General features: G+C 40.5%; 1 protein-coding gene across 2 annotated transcripts in view; it reads left to right on the top strand.

Annotated features, from left to right (window-relative positions):
• The window catches only part of Mdfic2 (MyoD family inhibitor domain containing 2), a 110944-nt gene that overhangs the window by 36484 nt on the left and 56104 nt on the right, over window positions 1-18356 (top strand). The window lies entirely within an intron of this gene.

Genomic DNA, 18356 nt, shown 5'->3' with positions numbered 1-18356 from the left:
CTCTCTGTCACGAACAACTCCACATTTGGCTAAGGCTGAGGATCTGGCTTGCTTCCATGTATGTGGACCTATCTGCATTGCCCACGTGGCACGCCTGGGTTGGCTACCCAGAGGCTATTTAAGCTGTGGGCTGGCTTTCCCCAGGGTCCGAGGATTGTTCAAGGTTCCTGAATAAACTGCATTGAAAAAAAAAAAAAAAAGATTGGCCCTTTCAGTCACCCCACCTTCCCCCATGCTACACATGGCAGCTATCTCTCCTAATGAAACTCCTCTTTGGACCTGAAGGCCTGTGCTCCCCATTCATGGTCCATCCCCTAATAAAGGGGTTCAGAAAGGTGTTCTCACATTAGCTCTTTTCCAAGAACCTAGAGCTCTTTATAGTATGGTGACTCAGGGGTCAAACCAAAGGACTCATGCCTGCCAGGGAAGCAAGCACTCTCCCACTCACTACACCAGGGTTTGTTTCATGCCTCATACCCAGGGTGGGGGGGTGTCAGAGAGACAGATACACACACACACACACACACACACACACAGAGAGAGAGAGAGAGAGAGAGAGAGAGAGAGAGAGAGAGAGAGAATAGATTCTACAATCCTGAAAAATTTTGCTTGCAGGAAATTTAATTCCTAGACTATGTTAATTTAGAAATAGCTTTGCCATAGCAAGCTCCATCCCTCTCTTCCTGTTTCTGCTTTTCCTTCTGTTTGGTAGGAAAGAAGCCTCCTCCATTCGCTGTCTAAGAAATAGTGTCTGTGTGGTAGGGGGTTAAATATAAAATCATTGCATAAATTTGTTGGAGAAAATGTATTAAAGGGAAAGTTCGACATTCTCAGCTCTCTTTGCTTTCACATAGTGAGTGAGCAGCATTTTTCCCCTGAAGGCTATTGACTTGAAGACCAAGATAAGAGATCCAGTTTAGCAAAGTATCATTAATAGTGTCAGGGGTTGGCTTTCTCCTATGGGGTGGGTCTTAGGTAGGGCCAATCATTGGCTGGCCATTTCCTCAACCTCTGCTTCATCTTTATCCCTGCATTTCCTGTAGGCAGGGTACCTTTTGGGCCCAAGGTTTTGTGGGTGGGTTGGTGCCCCCCTCCATCCTCTGGCTATTAGGTCCAGATATTTCAGTCCCCACGTCTCTTGCTTCTGGGGACCTCAGCTAGAGTCACCTCCATATCTTCCCAGGGGCCTATCCTGTTCAGGTCTCCAGCTTTCCCCAGAGATGCCCCCACTTCAGCTTCCTTCTCTCTCCCAGTCCTCTCACTTCCCACAATTCCCCTGGTCTCCCCACATCTGATCCCCACCCTTGTTCCCCTCACCACACCCTCTCCCACCCAGTTCCCACAATTCACCCACTTCTGATATCTATTCTCTTTCTCCTTCTGAGTGGGATTCAAGTATCCTGCCTTGGGCCTCCCTTGTTAGCTTCTTTGGATCTGTGGCTTGTAGTATGATTATTCTGTACTTTATGGCTAATAACCAATTATATGTGAATACATACTAAGTGTCTTTCTGGGTCTACGTTACCTCACTTGGAATGATATTTTATAATTCCACCCACTTGCTTGCAAATTTTGTGATTTCTTTGTTTTTAATAGCTGAATAGTATTCCATTGTGTAAATGTACCACATTTATTCATTCTCCAGTTGAGGGACATCTGAGTTGTTTCCAGTTTTTGGCTATTACAAATTAATCTTCAATGAACATAGTTGAGCAAGTGTCTTTGTGGTATGGTGGAGCATCTTTGGATATATGCCCAGGAGTAGTATAGCTGGGTCTTGAGGTAGATCTGTTTCCAATTTTCTTAGAAAGTGCCAGATTGATTTCTAAAGTGATTGTACAAGTTTACACCCCCATACTTTGCGATGTCTCTAGACAGAAGCCTAGTGTAACTGTCTTCTGAGAGATTTCATCCAGCAGCAGATCGAAGAAGATTCTAAGACCCACAGTCAAACATTAGGTGGAGCTCAGGGAGTCTTGTGGAAGAGTATGGGGTGGATAGAAGGACCCAGAGCAGATAAAAACTCTACAAGAAGACCAACAGAGTCAAGTTCACTAAGCCCATGGGGCCTCACGCAGACAGAAGCAGCAACCAAAGAGCATGCATGGACTGGACCTAAGCCCCTGACACATATGTAATTGATAGGCAGCTTGGTTTTCATGTGGATCCCTAGCAAATGGGGTGGGATCTTCTCTGATAAGGACTCACTTGACTGCTTTTAAATCACTTTATTCGAGCTGGGCTGCCTTGTCTGGTCTCAGTGAAAGAGGATGTATCCGTCCTTATGGAACTGGATGTGTCTGAGGAGAAGGGGAGGGAGAAAGGAGGAAGAGAGTAGGAGGGTGGGACCAGGAGGAGAGGAGGGGGGTGTGTGCATGTAGGATATAAAGTGAATAAATAAATGAAAAAAAAGACTGGATTATAAAAAGAAAGAGATCCAACTTAATCCATTGAGATATCATTGCTCAGAAAGAAACTGGAACTGCTCCCTCACTTTCTGGGTAGAGGGGTTAAGTCAGAGTTCATCTACATGGTCTTGTAGTGATGCCCTGGCCTCAGCCCGGAGTGCTGGCATTACAGGCATGTACCGTTATCTCCAACTGTACCAATCACTCTAGAGAGTGAGTATGGGCACCTAGGAGTGGTGAGGATTCCTCAGGAAATAGAGAGTTGTCTTCTCATGCCTCTGCCAAGCCTTGCCTCTGGTGAGCGTGGGTCCTTGAACCAATCTTTTCTTTCTGCCCTAGACAATTTTACCATGCACCTACCATCTGGGCAGATAGTCACTAATTTGCCTCCAAGCTAATTCATGCTCCAAAAATTGAAAAAACATATTTATAAATTAAAAGCTGTCTCTCATGGTATATAGGAAAGCAAAGTAATCCCATTTACCATCAAATGCTTATTTAAATAAAAACTATCGTTAAATCGAATTTAACTCAATTGTAGAAGTTACAAATTTGAAATTAGATAGAGACAAAGATGAATAATAATAATATACCTAGTAAATACATAAAATGCAGAGCTTAAAAACATTTTTCATTGCAGAGAAAGAAATATTTATAACTGCTTTCTAATAAAATCTCACTGTTTCTAAAGCTACTTATTTGACATCCAAGATAAACAATCAAAATAGCTTAAGAAGCAATTGTTCAATAGACTTTGGCTCAAAAAAAAAAAAAGCCAAAAAGGCTTTACAACCTGTGTGAGTATATATGTGTGTTTGAGCATAGCTATGTTTGCCTCTGCATATGTACTTACATGTATGTGTGTGCATACATATGCATGCAAATGCTATACACAAGCATATTTGCCTGTGTATAAATATGTAGAGGCCAGAGATTATAATCAAAATTCTTACTCTGTTGCTGTCCACCATATTTGTTGGGATAGGATCTCTCACAGAACCTGGAACTCATTGTTTCTCCTCTACAAGCTAGACAGTAAGACACAGTTACATGCCTCTCTCTATGCCGCTTCCCCAGTGCAGAAATTCCAGGCATGTGCTGCCATGTGCAGATTTTATATGAGTAATTGGGATCTGAACTCTGCTCCTCATGCAGGCACAGCAAGCACTTTTCCCACTCAACTACCTCCCCAGTTCCTCACACTCTTATTTTCTTTTACACATACCTGCTTACTTGGTAATACCCAAAGGTCATGATGGATGATGTCTCTTAGCCACTGGCTACTGCCATTAGACATAGGAAGGTGCTAATAAAGTACCTGTGTCAATTTTCCTGTGTTACTAAGTACTGTATATTCATGGTACCCTCCATAACATAAAGCAGTTCAGAGACAGAAAAAAAGAAAACACTTTAGCTATCTGTGCATCAGTTAGTGGATAAATGAGTTTAATAGGCTTTCTCTCAGGTCCTTTTGAGAGTAGTGTATCTATAAAATAATGCCATTTCCAATGCACCCTCCAGACGGAGGCACTGTATTTGTATGAACTTTGCATGTCATATGGGTTGCCTTGTATGACTCTCACCATAACTGCAGAAGATAGGTCCCAGGGTTGCTCCTAAATAAATATTCCTAAATAAAATTCATTGGCCACGACCATGAACTACACGCAGATTGCTGCCATCTCTAGCCCAGTGAGTTAACTCCATCCCTCAGCAAAATCACACATCCAAGCACATCACACTGCTTCTGAGCTTTTTCCCAAGGCACCTGTAAACATGATGTGCTAGTCAAGTTGACATAAGCCAGAGTTATCTAATAGGAGGGAAACACAATTGAGAAAATGCTACTGTAAAACCAAATTATAGGGCATTTTCTTTACTAATGATTGATGTGGAAGGGCTTAACCCACTGTGGATGGCACCATCCCTGGGCTGGTAGTCTTTTGAGTTCTGTAAGAAAGCAAGCTGATCAGCACGGGAGTTTTGACCTGCTCCATTTCCAACCTGGGCCAGTTCACCCCTCCTTAGGCAACCTGGTTGTCCCCTGTTCCCAGGAGGTCACCATATTGATGCTGAAGTTAGTGTGGACACCCGATCAGCATAGCGCACTACAGCCCAGAACTCCTGCACTCAAGCAATCCTCCTGTCTCAGCCTCCCAAGTAGCTGGGACTACAGGTGTGCGATGGACATTGGATGTAGGAGCAAACAAGTAACAGGACAGGAGTCTACCACAGAGAGCCTCTGAAAGACTACCTAGCAGTGTATCAAAGCAGATATTAAGACTTATAACCAAACCTTTGGCAGAGTGCAGAGAATCATAAAAAAGGGAGAGGGTGTTAATATGACCTGGAGAGGACAGGAGCTCCACAGGACCAAACATATCTGGGCACAGGGGTCTTTTATGAGACTATTTCTCCAAACAAGGACCATGTATAGATGCAACCTAGAACCTCTGCTCAGATGTAGCCCTTGATAGCTCAGTATCCAAGTGGGTACCCTAATAAGGGGAACAGGGACTGTCTCTGACATGAACTCAATCGTGGGCTCTTTGACCCCCCCTACCACCACCACCCTGAGGGAGGAGCAGCCTTGCTAGGACACAGAGGAGGACTTTGTAGCCAGTCCTGAAGAGACCTGATAAACCGGTATCAGATGAAAGGGGAGGAGGTCCTCCCCTATCAGTGGACTTGGAAAGGGGCAGGGAGGAGATGAGGGTGGGAGGGTGGGATTGGGAGGAAAAGAGGAAGAGGGACACAGCAGGGATACAAAGTTAACAAACTGTAACTAATATTAAAAAAATAAAAATTAAAAAGAAAGCTGAGCAAGTCATGGAGAGCCAGCAGCCAATAAGCAGCAGCATCTTCCATGGCCTCTGCATTAGCTCCTGCCACCATGCTTCTTCCCTGTTTGAGCTGACCTCCTTCAATAACGACAGTGTATGGAAGTGTAAGCTAAATGAACCCATCTCTCCCCAGTTGCTGTTTGACCACAGTGCTTCATTGAAGCAATAGGAACCCTAACTAAGGCACCTGGTTTGTTCCTGCAGTAGCTTGTTCCAGATCCTCCCTCCTTGCTGTATCAATGTTGGTGGGCAGAGACTGGTGGGAACGTTAGATCTCAGAGGAGAGTTGTTATCAAGAGATGAATGCTGTCTATCAGAAGACTAGTCTTTCTTTCAGGACCGGGTTGGCTATTGTAAGAAGGAAGGGTACATAAAAGTTTCACTTCATTCATATGGTCCTATTTTTTCCTTCCATTTCCCACCATGAGGCCCTCATCAAAATCCAAGCAGGTGCTTATAAAATAGTCTTGTATTACATAACCATGAGCCAAAATAGTCCTTTCCCTTATAAATTATACAGTGTCAAGTATTCCATTATAGCAACAAAAAAAAAAATGACTAAGATAGTCATATTACCTGAACCAAAGAATAGATAAAGTGAGGCCCCCTTCTCCAGTGCCCTATTATAAGACTCCAGGAATAGCTGTTTCTAAGCGTTTCTGCTCTCAAAAGCTCAACCCAGGCCCTAAGAGAGTTGGGAAGTTCATCCATGAACTATATTTAGCAAATTGATTTATGACCCCGTGACAAGAGCTACTTGATTTACTTCACCCATCATCTTCCAATCCAGACTGAACAGACAGTTTCTGCGTGGCTCCAACAGGAAGCGAATGTGCTGGCTCTGTGGATTCAAGCATGTTCCTGTGGCGCTTGCTCTAACAACTAGAAAATTGATAATCTATATGCAGACATCACTGGGTGGACTCAATGCCCACTCCTACAAGGGCAACACAAATGCACACTTTCAACGTGAAGATCAAGTCCTACACTGTGGAAATTTATCAAAATACACTCCACAAGTAGACAGCTGACACCAAGAGGATGAGTCAATTATCAAGATGATTGAGAGATGTTCAGCTGACAGCCATTACCATTATTTCTCAGACAATCTGTATTTATAAAATGGGAGGGGTGCACCTTCTATGGTACACTTGAAATATTCACCTATTGATTATTTACAACCAGTGCTCTTTGCAAAAAGATACAAGACAAAGCAATAATGGTAGTCACAATATCTTTTACAAAATTGAAAAAAAACAACAACACAAAACGAAACAGGAGTTCATGATGAACTCATTGTTTCCATTCATGAATAAGACAGTCTTGCTATTATTTAACAACTCCCAAACCATATATTAAAAAATCAAGCCTGAAATGACATTGGATGATAAGAAACAGGATTGTGACTCGGGAGACAGTGAAATCAAGAAGTGTCAATCTAGTGCTCAGGCCATTTCCCTAGGAGTAATTAATCTCTGGGCTGTGGAATAACAATGGAAACCCAAAAGGAGGATATTTCACTAAATTAAACAGGTAGAGATGAAGGTTTGGAGAGGTCACAGAGAATGGAATTTATACTGCAGAAAATGGCAGTGAGAACCATGTAGAGAAATCTTCTGGAAGGCTGGGGGAGTTCCCATCCTGATAAGTAGGCTGAACCTCAGAAGCCCAGAAGCCTCGGACTTTCTGGAAAAGAAAACTTGTCACAGAGCTTTGAGCCAAATATTTCCCAGAGATGGTTCAGGTCTGAAAATGACATGAATTTCCTTCAGACATCTTGGAGAAGCACTGTGAATGCAACTGTATTCGAGAGTTACCTCAGAATGGAATGGTTATAATACAGGCTACATTATCCCTAGAACAGATACGAGTATATATCTACCCTTAAAAAAATATTAGGATAAAAAAATAATTATGCTGACCACATTTCACTGTTATGAGAGCAAAGTTTGGGAAGAGTTAAAAACAAGAACACACAATGGGCAACACTTCCGCCATTCAGTAATGTAAAAATTCCCAATACCAAGTATACAATAAAAAAAAAACAGTAAATATAAACTGAGCAGGAAAAGTTGAACCACAAATAGAGTCATACACGTTTGTGGAAAAAGCAGAACCATATATGACACATATGAAGTGGCTATAAAACACCACACCTAAAATTAAAATATCTTTGTATGAACAGCAAGTTAGACACTGATGATAAAAAATTATAGCAAACTAAAGAATATAGGAACAAGCTAATTAGTTGAGTATAGGGGCACACACCACCAATCCCAGCATGTGGGAGGCACGTAGATCTCTGTTGAGTTCTGGACCAACCTGGTCTAAAAACCAAAAGAAACAAAAACCAAAACAAAACAAACACAAACAAAACCAACCTGGTCTAAAAACCAAAAGAAACAAAAACCAAACACAAACAATGGAATAGCAGAAATAGGTGCAAGAGTGGGCAGAAACGCAATTTTCTCTGAAAAGGTTTTGTGAATATGTAATAGTTTTCTGACTTTTTTTTTCCAATTTAATGAAAACTATAAACCCACTGATGTAGGATCCTTAACCTAGGAAAATCTAGTGTATGCACAAATCTAGTTCTCTGCTAGCATAGCTGTTGTTGATGCAGGGTCGTGTTAATAGCCCCTGAAGGCTTCAGGCTCTTGATCCTTCTGCCTCACCCTTCCCAGTGGCGGTATTACTGGCAAGTGATGTCATGTATGGTGTGGAACCGTTAGTTCTCACTGAGCTGTGCATGTCTGTAAATGTGCTGTAAGTGATTTCAGATGCACGTAACTTTTAGATTCTGTTTCGATACTTTTAGCTAATTATTTCTTTAGTGCTGGAAACTGAGCCTGAGTCATATTCATGCTAAGTAAGCACTCTCCATCCAGCTACAACACCAGTCTCACAATCTGTGGACAGTAAAAATGTCTCACATGAAATAACCCAAAGCCATTTCCCATGGCAGATCCTGTTCTGGATCTGGTCTTATTTCACACCTATGGAAAGAACTAGGAATTTCCCTGCATCTTTAGCTGGTGTTCACTGAAGTTGCCGACTACTATATTTTTACTGAAGCTCTTCCTTAGATGGTGAGTCTTCACGATGCTCCACTTCCCTTCCTCTTTTGGTTCCTAGAAATATCAAAGCATTTGTTTTCATTTTAATATTACCAGTAAAATTATACTCTCTTTTGTCTTCCTTTTTTCTCTCATCTGTATTTAATGTTCTGCTGAAGCAAAAAGTGATGAAGCTTTAAAAGAAATAAGTAACAAAATACAGAATAGTACATTGGAATGGTGACAGCCAGGAAGTCCGTCACTATCACATTAGTCTGAAAACAAAAGTGCAATACAAAGTTATGACACCACGTATACTGGGTCGAGAGAGCAGTCTGAAATTCAAGACCATTTTTATTCAGCTAAATAAGACTCCTGTGTACCACAAGTATGGTAAGCTCTTTTCTTGTCATATCTCATTTTTATTATTTAATTTTTGCAGTGCTGGGAATGGAACCCAAGGTCTTCTGTATATAAGACAAGTGCTTTACTGCTGAGCCTCACCCCAGCCTTTGCCTGACATCTCGTTAACCCTTCAACTGCACTGGAAATGGCATCATTTCTGTGTGGTACAGATGAGGGACTGTAAGCCTTGAGAACTCAGATGTTGTCTAATACCCAAGGGTCATGCACTTGTTTGTGTAACTCCGGCACCTAGGCTTTCAAAAAGTGTCCATCTCATCTTCATGGTGTGTTCCTGAGTATATGACTCTAAATGATGGAGAGCATGGGGTGATGATGAGATCATTACAAAAACAGAGAAAAAGGACAGGAAAGGGAGATAAAGGAAAAGAAAGGAAGAAGGAAGAGGGATAAGGAGGAAGAAAGGAGCAGGGGGAGAGAGGAAAGCAAGGAGGAAAGGTGGGGAGGGGAGAAAGAGAGAATGGATATGAGGTTTTAAATGTATATAATCAATTGTCAATCAGGGTATCAGGGTAGGAGAATAAAGCACGAGAGATGCAATCACAAGAACCCAGGGAGGTTGTCTGGGACATGTTGAATGGCCAGAGATGAGCCAGCATGACCCCACTCAGCTTTCCTATATAACAGAAGCACATTCACATTCAGTTGTTGTGAGTGATGAAAAAGCAAGGCACTAGAGCAGTGAGGAGAGAGCAGTTGTGGTCTTAGTTATTGGAATTTAAGGCCAACTCATCAATGATTTCCAGCCTCAGCCTCCCAATATTCAGAGCTGGTTTCCAGCACTGCCTAAGAGGGTAAGTTCCTGTTCGATATTTTCGGCTAACACTGAATTGACTTGTAAAAATACCCTAATTTATTAGAAATTACCATTAAATAGTCCTTTCTTGGGATTCTTAATTTATGTTGGAAACCTAAAACGAATTGTAAAGGTTGGGACATCAATTACCTTTCAAAAAATCAAAAGTAACTTAAGTGGGTCTGAATCCGAAATGTTTCTTAGTTCTTGGTGGGTGGTGCTGTTTCAGAGACTGTGAATAAATCCTTCCTCAAGGCTTGGAGGGATTGCAGTTGAGCGTGGAAGAGAAGGCCTGACAGCAAGAAGGTCCTTTCAGTGGTTGGGCAATGCACAGCTGTGGCCTCTTATCATGGCACAGGACAGGAGCAGAGAGCACATGCCCAGACAATCTGAGTAAGCTTCAAAGGCCCACCATTCAAGACCTACTTCTCAGCCAGGCCCAGCTTCTTAAAGGTTTCACAACCCTGAAAGAGCACCAGCAGAATTCTGAGAAAGGGCAATATAGAGAAGGATCCACACAGGACAAAGGGTTCTACCATCCAAAGAAACACGCACTGGGAACCAAAAAGGAGGTAGAGCCACTGAGGGAGTTGAAGTAGCGAACAAATCTGCTAAGGTCACCTTGACCTAAAGAGTACACAAAGAACCCGATACCTCTCTACACTGCATCTCATCCAATTTTCTTCCTTAGCAATTTCACAAAACAATGGTTGAATTCTAATTATAAAAGTCAAAGTTTCATTGTTAGAGAATGATCCCACAATTAAAGAACTAATAATTAACAACGGAGCCATCCCTGTTTCAGCAGTTCTACATACTTTGAGCTTATATGTTACTAGCTAGGTAAGTTTCACTTATAAGGGTCAATTTGTAGAGAAATGCCATCTTACTCATGATATATCTTCCAATCTACGAAAGGAGTATATAATTTTATTCACTTATATTTTGATATATAGTCTTTAATTTCTCTTATCAACATTTTGTGTGTTTTGTATACAGGGTTATTTTTTGTATTCTTTATTAAATTTATTCAGAAGTATTTTGTATTTCCTTTGACTTTGTGTTATGCCTGTTTTACTTGCCGATCTCACTGGTACTGAAAAGGATCTGGGAAAGTTAAAGGATAATACACCCACTCTCTCTGTCAACATCATGATACCTGTTATGAAGTTATGTTCAGTGGGGAGTTGTGCTGGACTACCCTTCCATGAAGTCCATGCTCCAATTTTGATTTTCATCACTACATCGAGCCTGTTTCATTGGCTTAATCATCCCGATTGTTCTCTATGCCACTGCTCTTGCTTGCATTCTCCCCCTCCTATTCTGCCATCTCCTTGAGTTTCTCATGGAAATGAAAATACATGCACAAGTCCCAATTTTTTACTTTCTTTGATTTTTAACTTTATTTAATTTACATCCCTGTCATAGCCCCCTCCCTCATCTCATTCCTGTTCCACCCTTTCTCCCTTTTCCCCCATATCGCCCTCCCCTAGTCCTGAGAAAGGGGGATGCTTCCTCTCCTACCATCTGTCCCCAGCCTATCAAGTCTTATCAGGGCTGTCTGCATTCTCTTCCTCTGTGGCCTGGTAAGGCCACCTTGCCAGGGGGCAGTGATCAAGGAGCAGTCAACAGAGGCCATATCAGAGACAGCTCCCAATCCTTTTACTAGGTGACCCACATGGAGACTAAGCTGCTTATCAGCTACATCTGAGCCAGGGTCCTAGGTCCTGTCCATGCATGGTCCTTGATTGGTGCATCATTCTCTGCAGGCTAAAACAAGGACATTTGCTCAACTATGTTCATAGTGCTTTATTCATAATAGCCAGAAACTGGAAACAACCCAAATGTCCCTCAACTGAAGAATGGATAAAGAGACTGGGAACAGCTACACAAATGAATACTAGTCAGCTATTAAAAACAAGGACATCATGAAATTTGCAAGCAAAAATGAATAGATCTAGAAAAGATCATGCGAAGTGAGGCAACCTAGACCCAGAAAGACAAGCATGGTATATACTCACTTATAAGTGGATATTTGCCATGTAATACAGGAAAACCATATTACAATCCATAGATCTAAATAAGCTAAGTAACAAGGAGGACCCTGGGGAGGATGCTTAATTCTCACTTAGAAGGGAAATAAAATAGACTCTGGAAGTGACTGAAGAGAGGGAACAGGATGGGAGCCTACCATAGATGTCTTCTGAAAGACTCTACCTACCCAGGGAGGAAGCAGATGCTGAGACTCACAGCCAAACTTCGGGCAGAGTTTAGGGAGTCTTATGGAAGTGTTGGGAAATAGAAGGAGATAGCTCCAGAGGGGACAGAAGCTACACAAGGAGACCAACAGAGTCACCAAATTTTTGTTTTCTACAGTTTATTTAAGTCCCCAGGTACAGGCCTAGGGTAAATAGACCATCTACTACAACTTAGAACATTAACATGCCAAGTGTGTTCTTAAAGCTCTTCCCTTGCAAGGAAATAAGCTTCAGAGGAATTTCTCACAGAACAAACTGGAAGACAAATTTCTCTATACAACTAGAAATATAGGCATGATTTTATGTTTTTCTGTATAACACATCATTGAATTCATTGATGGAGCAGAGAGTGTTGGGTTTTCAGATCTTCCAATAATATATTCACAATCCTTTGGGTTTGTTGGTGAACAGACTTCAAAGGAGTTAGGGAACAACTGGTTCCTGAGATCCTCAAAGAGTTACCATGCATCCTACATTAGAATTAAGTGTTCAGACCTCGCTCATTTCACTTTACAGAACACATTGCATTTTGAAGGATCCCAAAACAAAGTTTATGAAATGAATACTTGGAGGGAGGGTTGATTTAAAAAATGTGAGACCATGTCTTTCAAATAAGAACTCCATGTATCTCCATATGATCCAGAAAACAGGCAGTACAGATTCAGAGAACATGACTCTAATTTTACTTTCATAAACACTCTACAATATAACTAATACCTTAGCATCTCTATCTGAACTAACGAGATACATCTAAAACAGGCATTCCTAGCCATGAGGAAAAAACCAAACTAAATTGTTTTACTCTCTGGATCTTTGTTCCTAAGACCTTTAATTTTTATCAAATTATTACTAAGTATATTAAAATGATTTCAGGTAGTTTTATTATATATTTTGATTTGATTATAGAAAAGGGGAGAAGCAGTGGGCTCTGACTTTAATTATATGTTGCAAAATATTTACAAGTTCCCTGTGGGGTTAAAATTTATTTTCATAATATGTCCACAATCCTCAAGTTACATATAACCATTGTGTATAAAGTATATCTCCCAGAATGGAAGGTTCCTTCAATCACTGTACATTGATGGCTCCCAATCTCCATGGTTAAGAGGATCTGTAAACTTGAAAGACACATCTCCGTATAGACTGTTGAATCAAGGACCAACATGCTTCCTTCACATCTGCTTATTGAAAACCAAATGTCAAGTACATTCCAGGATTTTCTGTTTCTATGTGTGCCTGGAAAGCATCTAAATTCCCAAATATTTCTTCATAAAATCTGTTTGACAAAAAACACAGACCAAAATATATATATTTATCAATTTTTTTACCTTGTAGTTTACTAACAGTTGAATCGTTTTATTTTGGGTGGGGAGCATAAGAGGATAATGTAGCTCAACTTCCTTGATACCAAAAGAAGCAGAGTTCGGAGAGCCATTTACTAATTTCATTAACTGAATTTCATATCATTTGTACAATCATAACAATCATCCATCTATACGCCTCCTTTCAAACCTGTATACCACCTGCTTAAAATTATTATTATCAAATTGCATGAAATGATCGAAATTGTCATCCATCTACTGTGGGTTTAACACATTGTTACCTATATACAGTAAGACCTAGCCAGTGGGCTAGGAATTAAGATGGGAGAAGGAGTGTTACATGCCTCAAGCTCCCACTTGGTTAAGTAAAGATGAGGGATGCCATATGTGTAAAAGCCATGCCTGGAGGAAAGTTAACAAAACTGCCGAGAGTTGAACCACACTGGAGAGGTGACCAAATATGGCTAAAGGGTGAGTCAGGTTGCTCATGTTCTTTCCATTGCAGAATGGTGAGAAAATCCTCTTCTTTTTCCGACCCGATGATGAAGTTCAGCAATAAGCATCTTGTCCATCCTTGATTTCAAAGATGGAAGCTGTCTTGTTTTTTTTGTTTTGTTTTGTTTTGTTTTGCCATTTTAAAATAAATCATGATTACCTCTCACTATTATGGAAACTAGATGCAAATTTATTGTTCCAAAATCTTTCTAAGTGAAAACTAATTTTCCCCAGAGTTTTGTGCAAGGAAAGGCCATTTGTATGTAAAATGAATCATGTTGCTTAGCTCCTGCTCACATCTGTTTATAATAATGAATAACTTACACAAAACAGAGTAATAATTGAGAATAATTACACCGATCAAATAAAGATAAGAAATTTTAGAACGTTTGGGGTTGAACAGTTTTTTTAAAGATTGTTTTAAGTGGTCTTAAAGCATGACTTTAATTTATCCATTAAATCTGAGAGAATATAAACAGAGATTTCTAGCTGCTAAAAATCACACAGTTGACACTAATGTTTTATCACTACTTCATAGCATACATTTTTAAGCAATTGGAGTTCGGTTTTGTTGTCTACAATTACTCAGAAATGTTCTGAAAACAGTAATAAAAATATGAAGACAAATGTGTCTACCAAATAACTACTATTTGAGTCAAAGTATACATTTATTAATAATTTATCCATGGATTTTTTAACCTCTCACTTTTATTCTGATGACCTCTCTATATTAAGCCAATGGCCAAAGTAGAACATTCTCAGGATTTTGTTATGTTTGTAGAAATGACTGACAAGTTTTAATATACTTAATTATTTCTATTTTCTGGAATAGATTTTTAGAGTTAGGTTTATTTGATATAAGAAATTCAGAGACCATAGTTAGGTCAGCGTCCTCTTTGGGGAAAGACTACATTTAATGTTACATTTAACCTGCCATTTAATCTTCAACATATAAATAAAGCGCCCTGAATGTATCCCACTAAGGCATCCAAGGCTCTGGGTATTCTAACACTGCTCACGTCTTGCTGCCCTTAACCCCATTCAGCACCTTTCCCAGGCTTCCTCGCGCCACGCTTGAATCCCTACGGTTGACACCTCACACCAATGCAAAGGTCTTTCCTTCCTACATGGCTCACTCTGTAAATTTGCCATCTTGGTACAGACCGGCCCTGCCACCCTCTAAAACATCACTTCTCACTTCTGCACAGGGCAGTTTTTCCTTCTTAGCACTTATCTCATTCTAAATATTTTTCATATTTTATACGGTTTCTTCATGCTTTCATTTGTTTTATTATACTGCTGGATCCAGCAGACACATAAAAGCTCCTGACACCTAGTAGGGGTTCAAGAGTTATTTTTCTTTTTCTTAAGTAAACAAGAGGCGATGCGGTCCTGTTTAGCAGAAATCAGACATTGCCAAAGTGCCCCCCCCCCCTTAGAACTGGAACGCTTCTCTGCTTAGCACAGTCATTCCATTCCTATTGATTTTACTGTCTAAGCTAGGGTTTCTATGGCTGCTATGAAACACCATTACTAAAAAGGCAAGTTGGGGAGGAAGGGAGTTATTTGGCTAACACTTCCATATTGTTGTTTATTACTGAAGGCCAGTCAGGACAGGAACTCAAGCAGGGTTGGAACCTGGAGGCAGGAGCTGATGCGGAGGCCACAGAAGGGGTGGGGGGTGCTGCCCAGTGATTACTTCTCCTGACTCGCTTAGCCTGCTTTCTTATAGAACCCAGGACCATCAGCCCAGGGGTGGTGTCACCCACAATCACTGATTACACCATCACCCCACTGGTCACTTATTAAGAAAATGCCTTACATCTGGATCTTAGGGAGGCATCTCCTCGATTGAGGTTCTCTCTCCTCAGTTAACTCAGGTTTGTGTGTCACGTTCACAGCAGACTAGTTAGCATACATGCCCAACTTTATTGACTTTCGTTGTTTGCTTGGACACCCTTGGGCTTGAGATTGTAAACACTGAAGAGAGTTTCTAACCTACCACCCTCTCAAACTTAGCCACATAGATCAATAGTCTATTGACAGCTAGTTCCACAATAGCTATTAGTCCCCAGGGAGACCCCTCCCCTAACCTCAAACCATCAAAAAATAATTTGCAGTCACACATCACCACACATGAAGTGACACCAGTGACAGAGTTATGGAACATGGTTATGTCTTTCAAAACCCTGATGGAAAATGAGAACACGTAGTAAGTATACTGTAAACCTAACCAGGCATTCCACTTCTCACTCACAGACTGTGTGACGTGTGCTCTCTACTGAGACTACGTATGAAAAGAAAAGCCAGCATTATGTTCAATTCAGTAATTAATATGACTTTGTTAATTATTTATTCCCTTATTACTTTAGTGAAGGCTCTCAGTTATGTATGAGCCAAAGTCAAACCGTAACCCAGGGCTCATACGGTGTTTGTTTTAGTTACTTTTCAATAGCTGTGACAGAACACCATGACCAAGGCCACTTACAGAAGAAAGCATCTAATTTGGGGCTCACCTTGGGGCTCACGGTTGCAGAGGGTTAGAATCCATGACTGTCATGGAGGGAACGCGGCAGCAAGGAAGTAGGCAGGCAAGCATGGCGCTGAAACAGTGTCTGAGCATTCCCATACTGATCTACAAGTCCAAGGCAAATAGAGTTACCTGGGAAGGGTGTAGCGTTCAGAAACCTCAAGATCCATTCCCATCAGCACATCTCCACCAAGGCCACACCTCCTACACCTTCCCAAGGAGTCCCACCAACCGGGGATCAGGCATTCAAACATATGAGTCTCAGGGAACCATTCTTAGACACTATAGACCTCAAAGACTATTAATAATAGATAATGCCCTTCCCTTCCCTTCCCTTCTTATGAAACCTTACTCCACTCCATCAGTTTATGAAACCTTACTCCACTCCATTCAGTTCATGATAACTGAAATCCCAGCAGAGACACTGCAAAGGGTAGTTTAGAGACACATATTTAGAGACAAAGCTTCAAATGCTCTTAGGCAAGGACCTAAAATTGAGCAACCGGTATTAGTTAGCTATTGCCTGCACATCAATGGGAAGTGACAATATTTACTTGCTTCTTGCTTACATGTAAATACAGTTTGACTAATATAGGCCATGTGCAACAGGATTTAGAACTATACTGTATGGTTATTGCATTATTATTGTCCATCTCTCTTGGACCACTATCTATTTAGATGCTACTCTCAGTGCAAGAGACAAAAGCAACTGTTCTTGTCTCTATCTCTGCCCTCTAGCCATTATCTCTCCTAAAAGAAATATGGACGGACATACATACTTCACCACCATGAGGCCTGAGCAAGAATATGCACATATAATGCTCTTTAAAAAGGAAAAAAAAATTAGGCTGATAAATTCAGTTGTACCTTCCTGGGTAAATAGAAAGGGACCTTACACACTTATAATCTTAGACCTTGCAGTGCATAGTCAGGTGAGACTCAAGTCAGATACAATCCTTATAACCAGGGCAGAGGTGAACAATCAGAGAAGACCATGAAAGCTGAGGACAGAAGCCAATCACGTCACCTTGTAGACTCTAAGTTCCCATAATTCAGTTGTTAGGAATGAAACTCTACAGAGCACTGGCGTCTGAAAAAGCAGAGACAGTCATAACCACAGAACATGAGGAGTCACTTTGTCTCCAGTGATGTGGGGAGGAACCACCTTTCTGCAATTTGTCTAATGGAATAACAATTAACTACAAGCTTGTTGTGGAGAAAGACTCCACTGGGCATTGCAAGTTTGGCTTAATGAATACAATTTCACAGTGCACAGCATATACTTGAAGTCCCTCTGGACAGGCATTTCAATGATGATTTCACAGGATATTACTTTTAATCAAATCACACTGGCATGCCATTGTTTCATAGCCCATCTTTTGGGTACATAGATTAAGTTTTATTGAGGACTACTTTTTTTTTTTCCTCAGCAGAATATCCTGCCTCCCTTTGATGGAACCTTATTATTTGAAAATCTGCCCATTAAACCTGGCTTTCCCTGAAAAGAGCTGTGTGCTGAGGAAGAAATACATATGTTTATGTCTATAAATCCAAAGGGAACACAATATTTTCTTGGTCCCAAATTGTAAGATGCTTCCAGGACAAACAAAGAAATTGCCAGTGGAAAGTTTGGGTATTAGTATTTGAAGTGTTGTGGGGAAGGTGGAATTCTTTTTGTGGAATAAAAGCATACAGTAATTTGAAATTACACATGTTCACTGAGTAGACCTTTGCCAAGCTGGCTGCTTAGGAGCGATTTTCCTACCCAAATCATTTAATGGTTTTTCTTTTAAGTATTATTTAAAAATATTTACTTACAATGTCAAAGAAATGTCCTGGAGTTTATTAAAATTTGGTTTGCAAGGAACTCTGAGTTTTTAAAACATGATTTATTATGAAGTAAAATAAAATTAGCAAGAAGGTTAATCATAATAAAGCTGAAACACAGGTATGGTTTCTTTTTAATTATCTAAAAATGCCATTTATGACAATGAAGTTAGAATTAACTTACCAATTACGAAGAGACAGTAGAGTGAACAGAACTGCACAGATTAAGGGCTTTATTAGCTTTGTATGATTAGGAGGACCAAAGGCTTCAACTCAAGTAGATGGACGAGAATATCTAAGTCATTCAACTAAATGTTTGTTAAATTGGGAAAAAATAGCAAAGACTAAATGAAAAAGAAAAGAAACAACCTAGGTTAATCCACTAAATATAAGAGAAG

This window comes from Meriones unguiculatus, chromosome 5 (genome assembly GCF_030254825.1).
Source record: "Meriones unguiculatus strain TT.TT164.6M chromosome 5, Bangor_MerUng_6.1, whole genome shotgun sequence".
NCBI classification, from domain to species: Eukaryota; Metazoa; Chordata; class Mammalia; order Rodentia; family Muridae; genus Meriones; species Meriones unguiculatus.
Note: the sequence above shows the minus strand (reverse complement) of the source record. Positions and strands in the feature narration are given on the sequence as shown.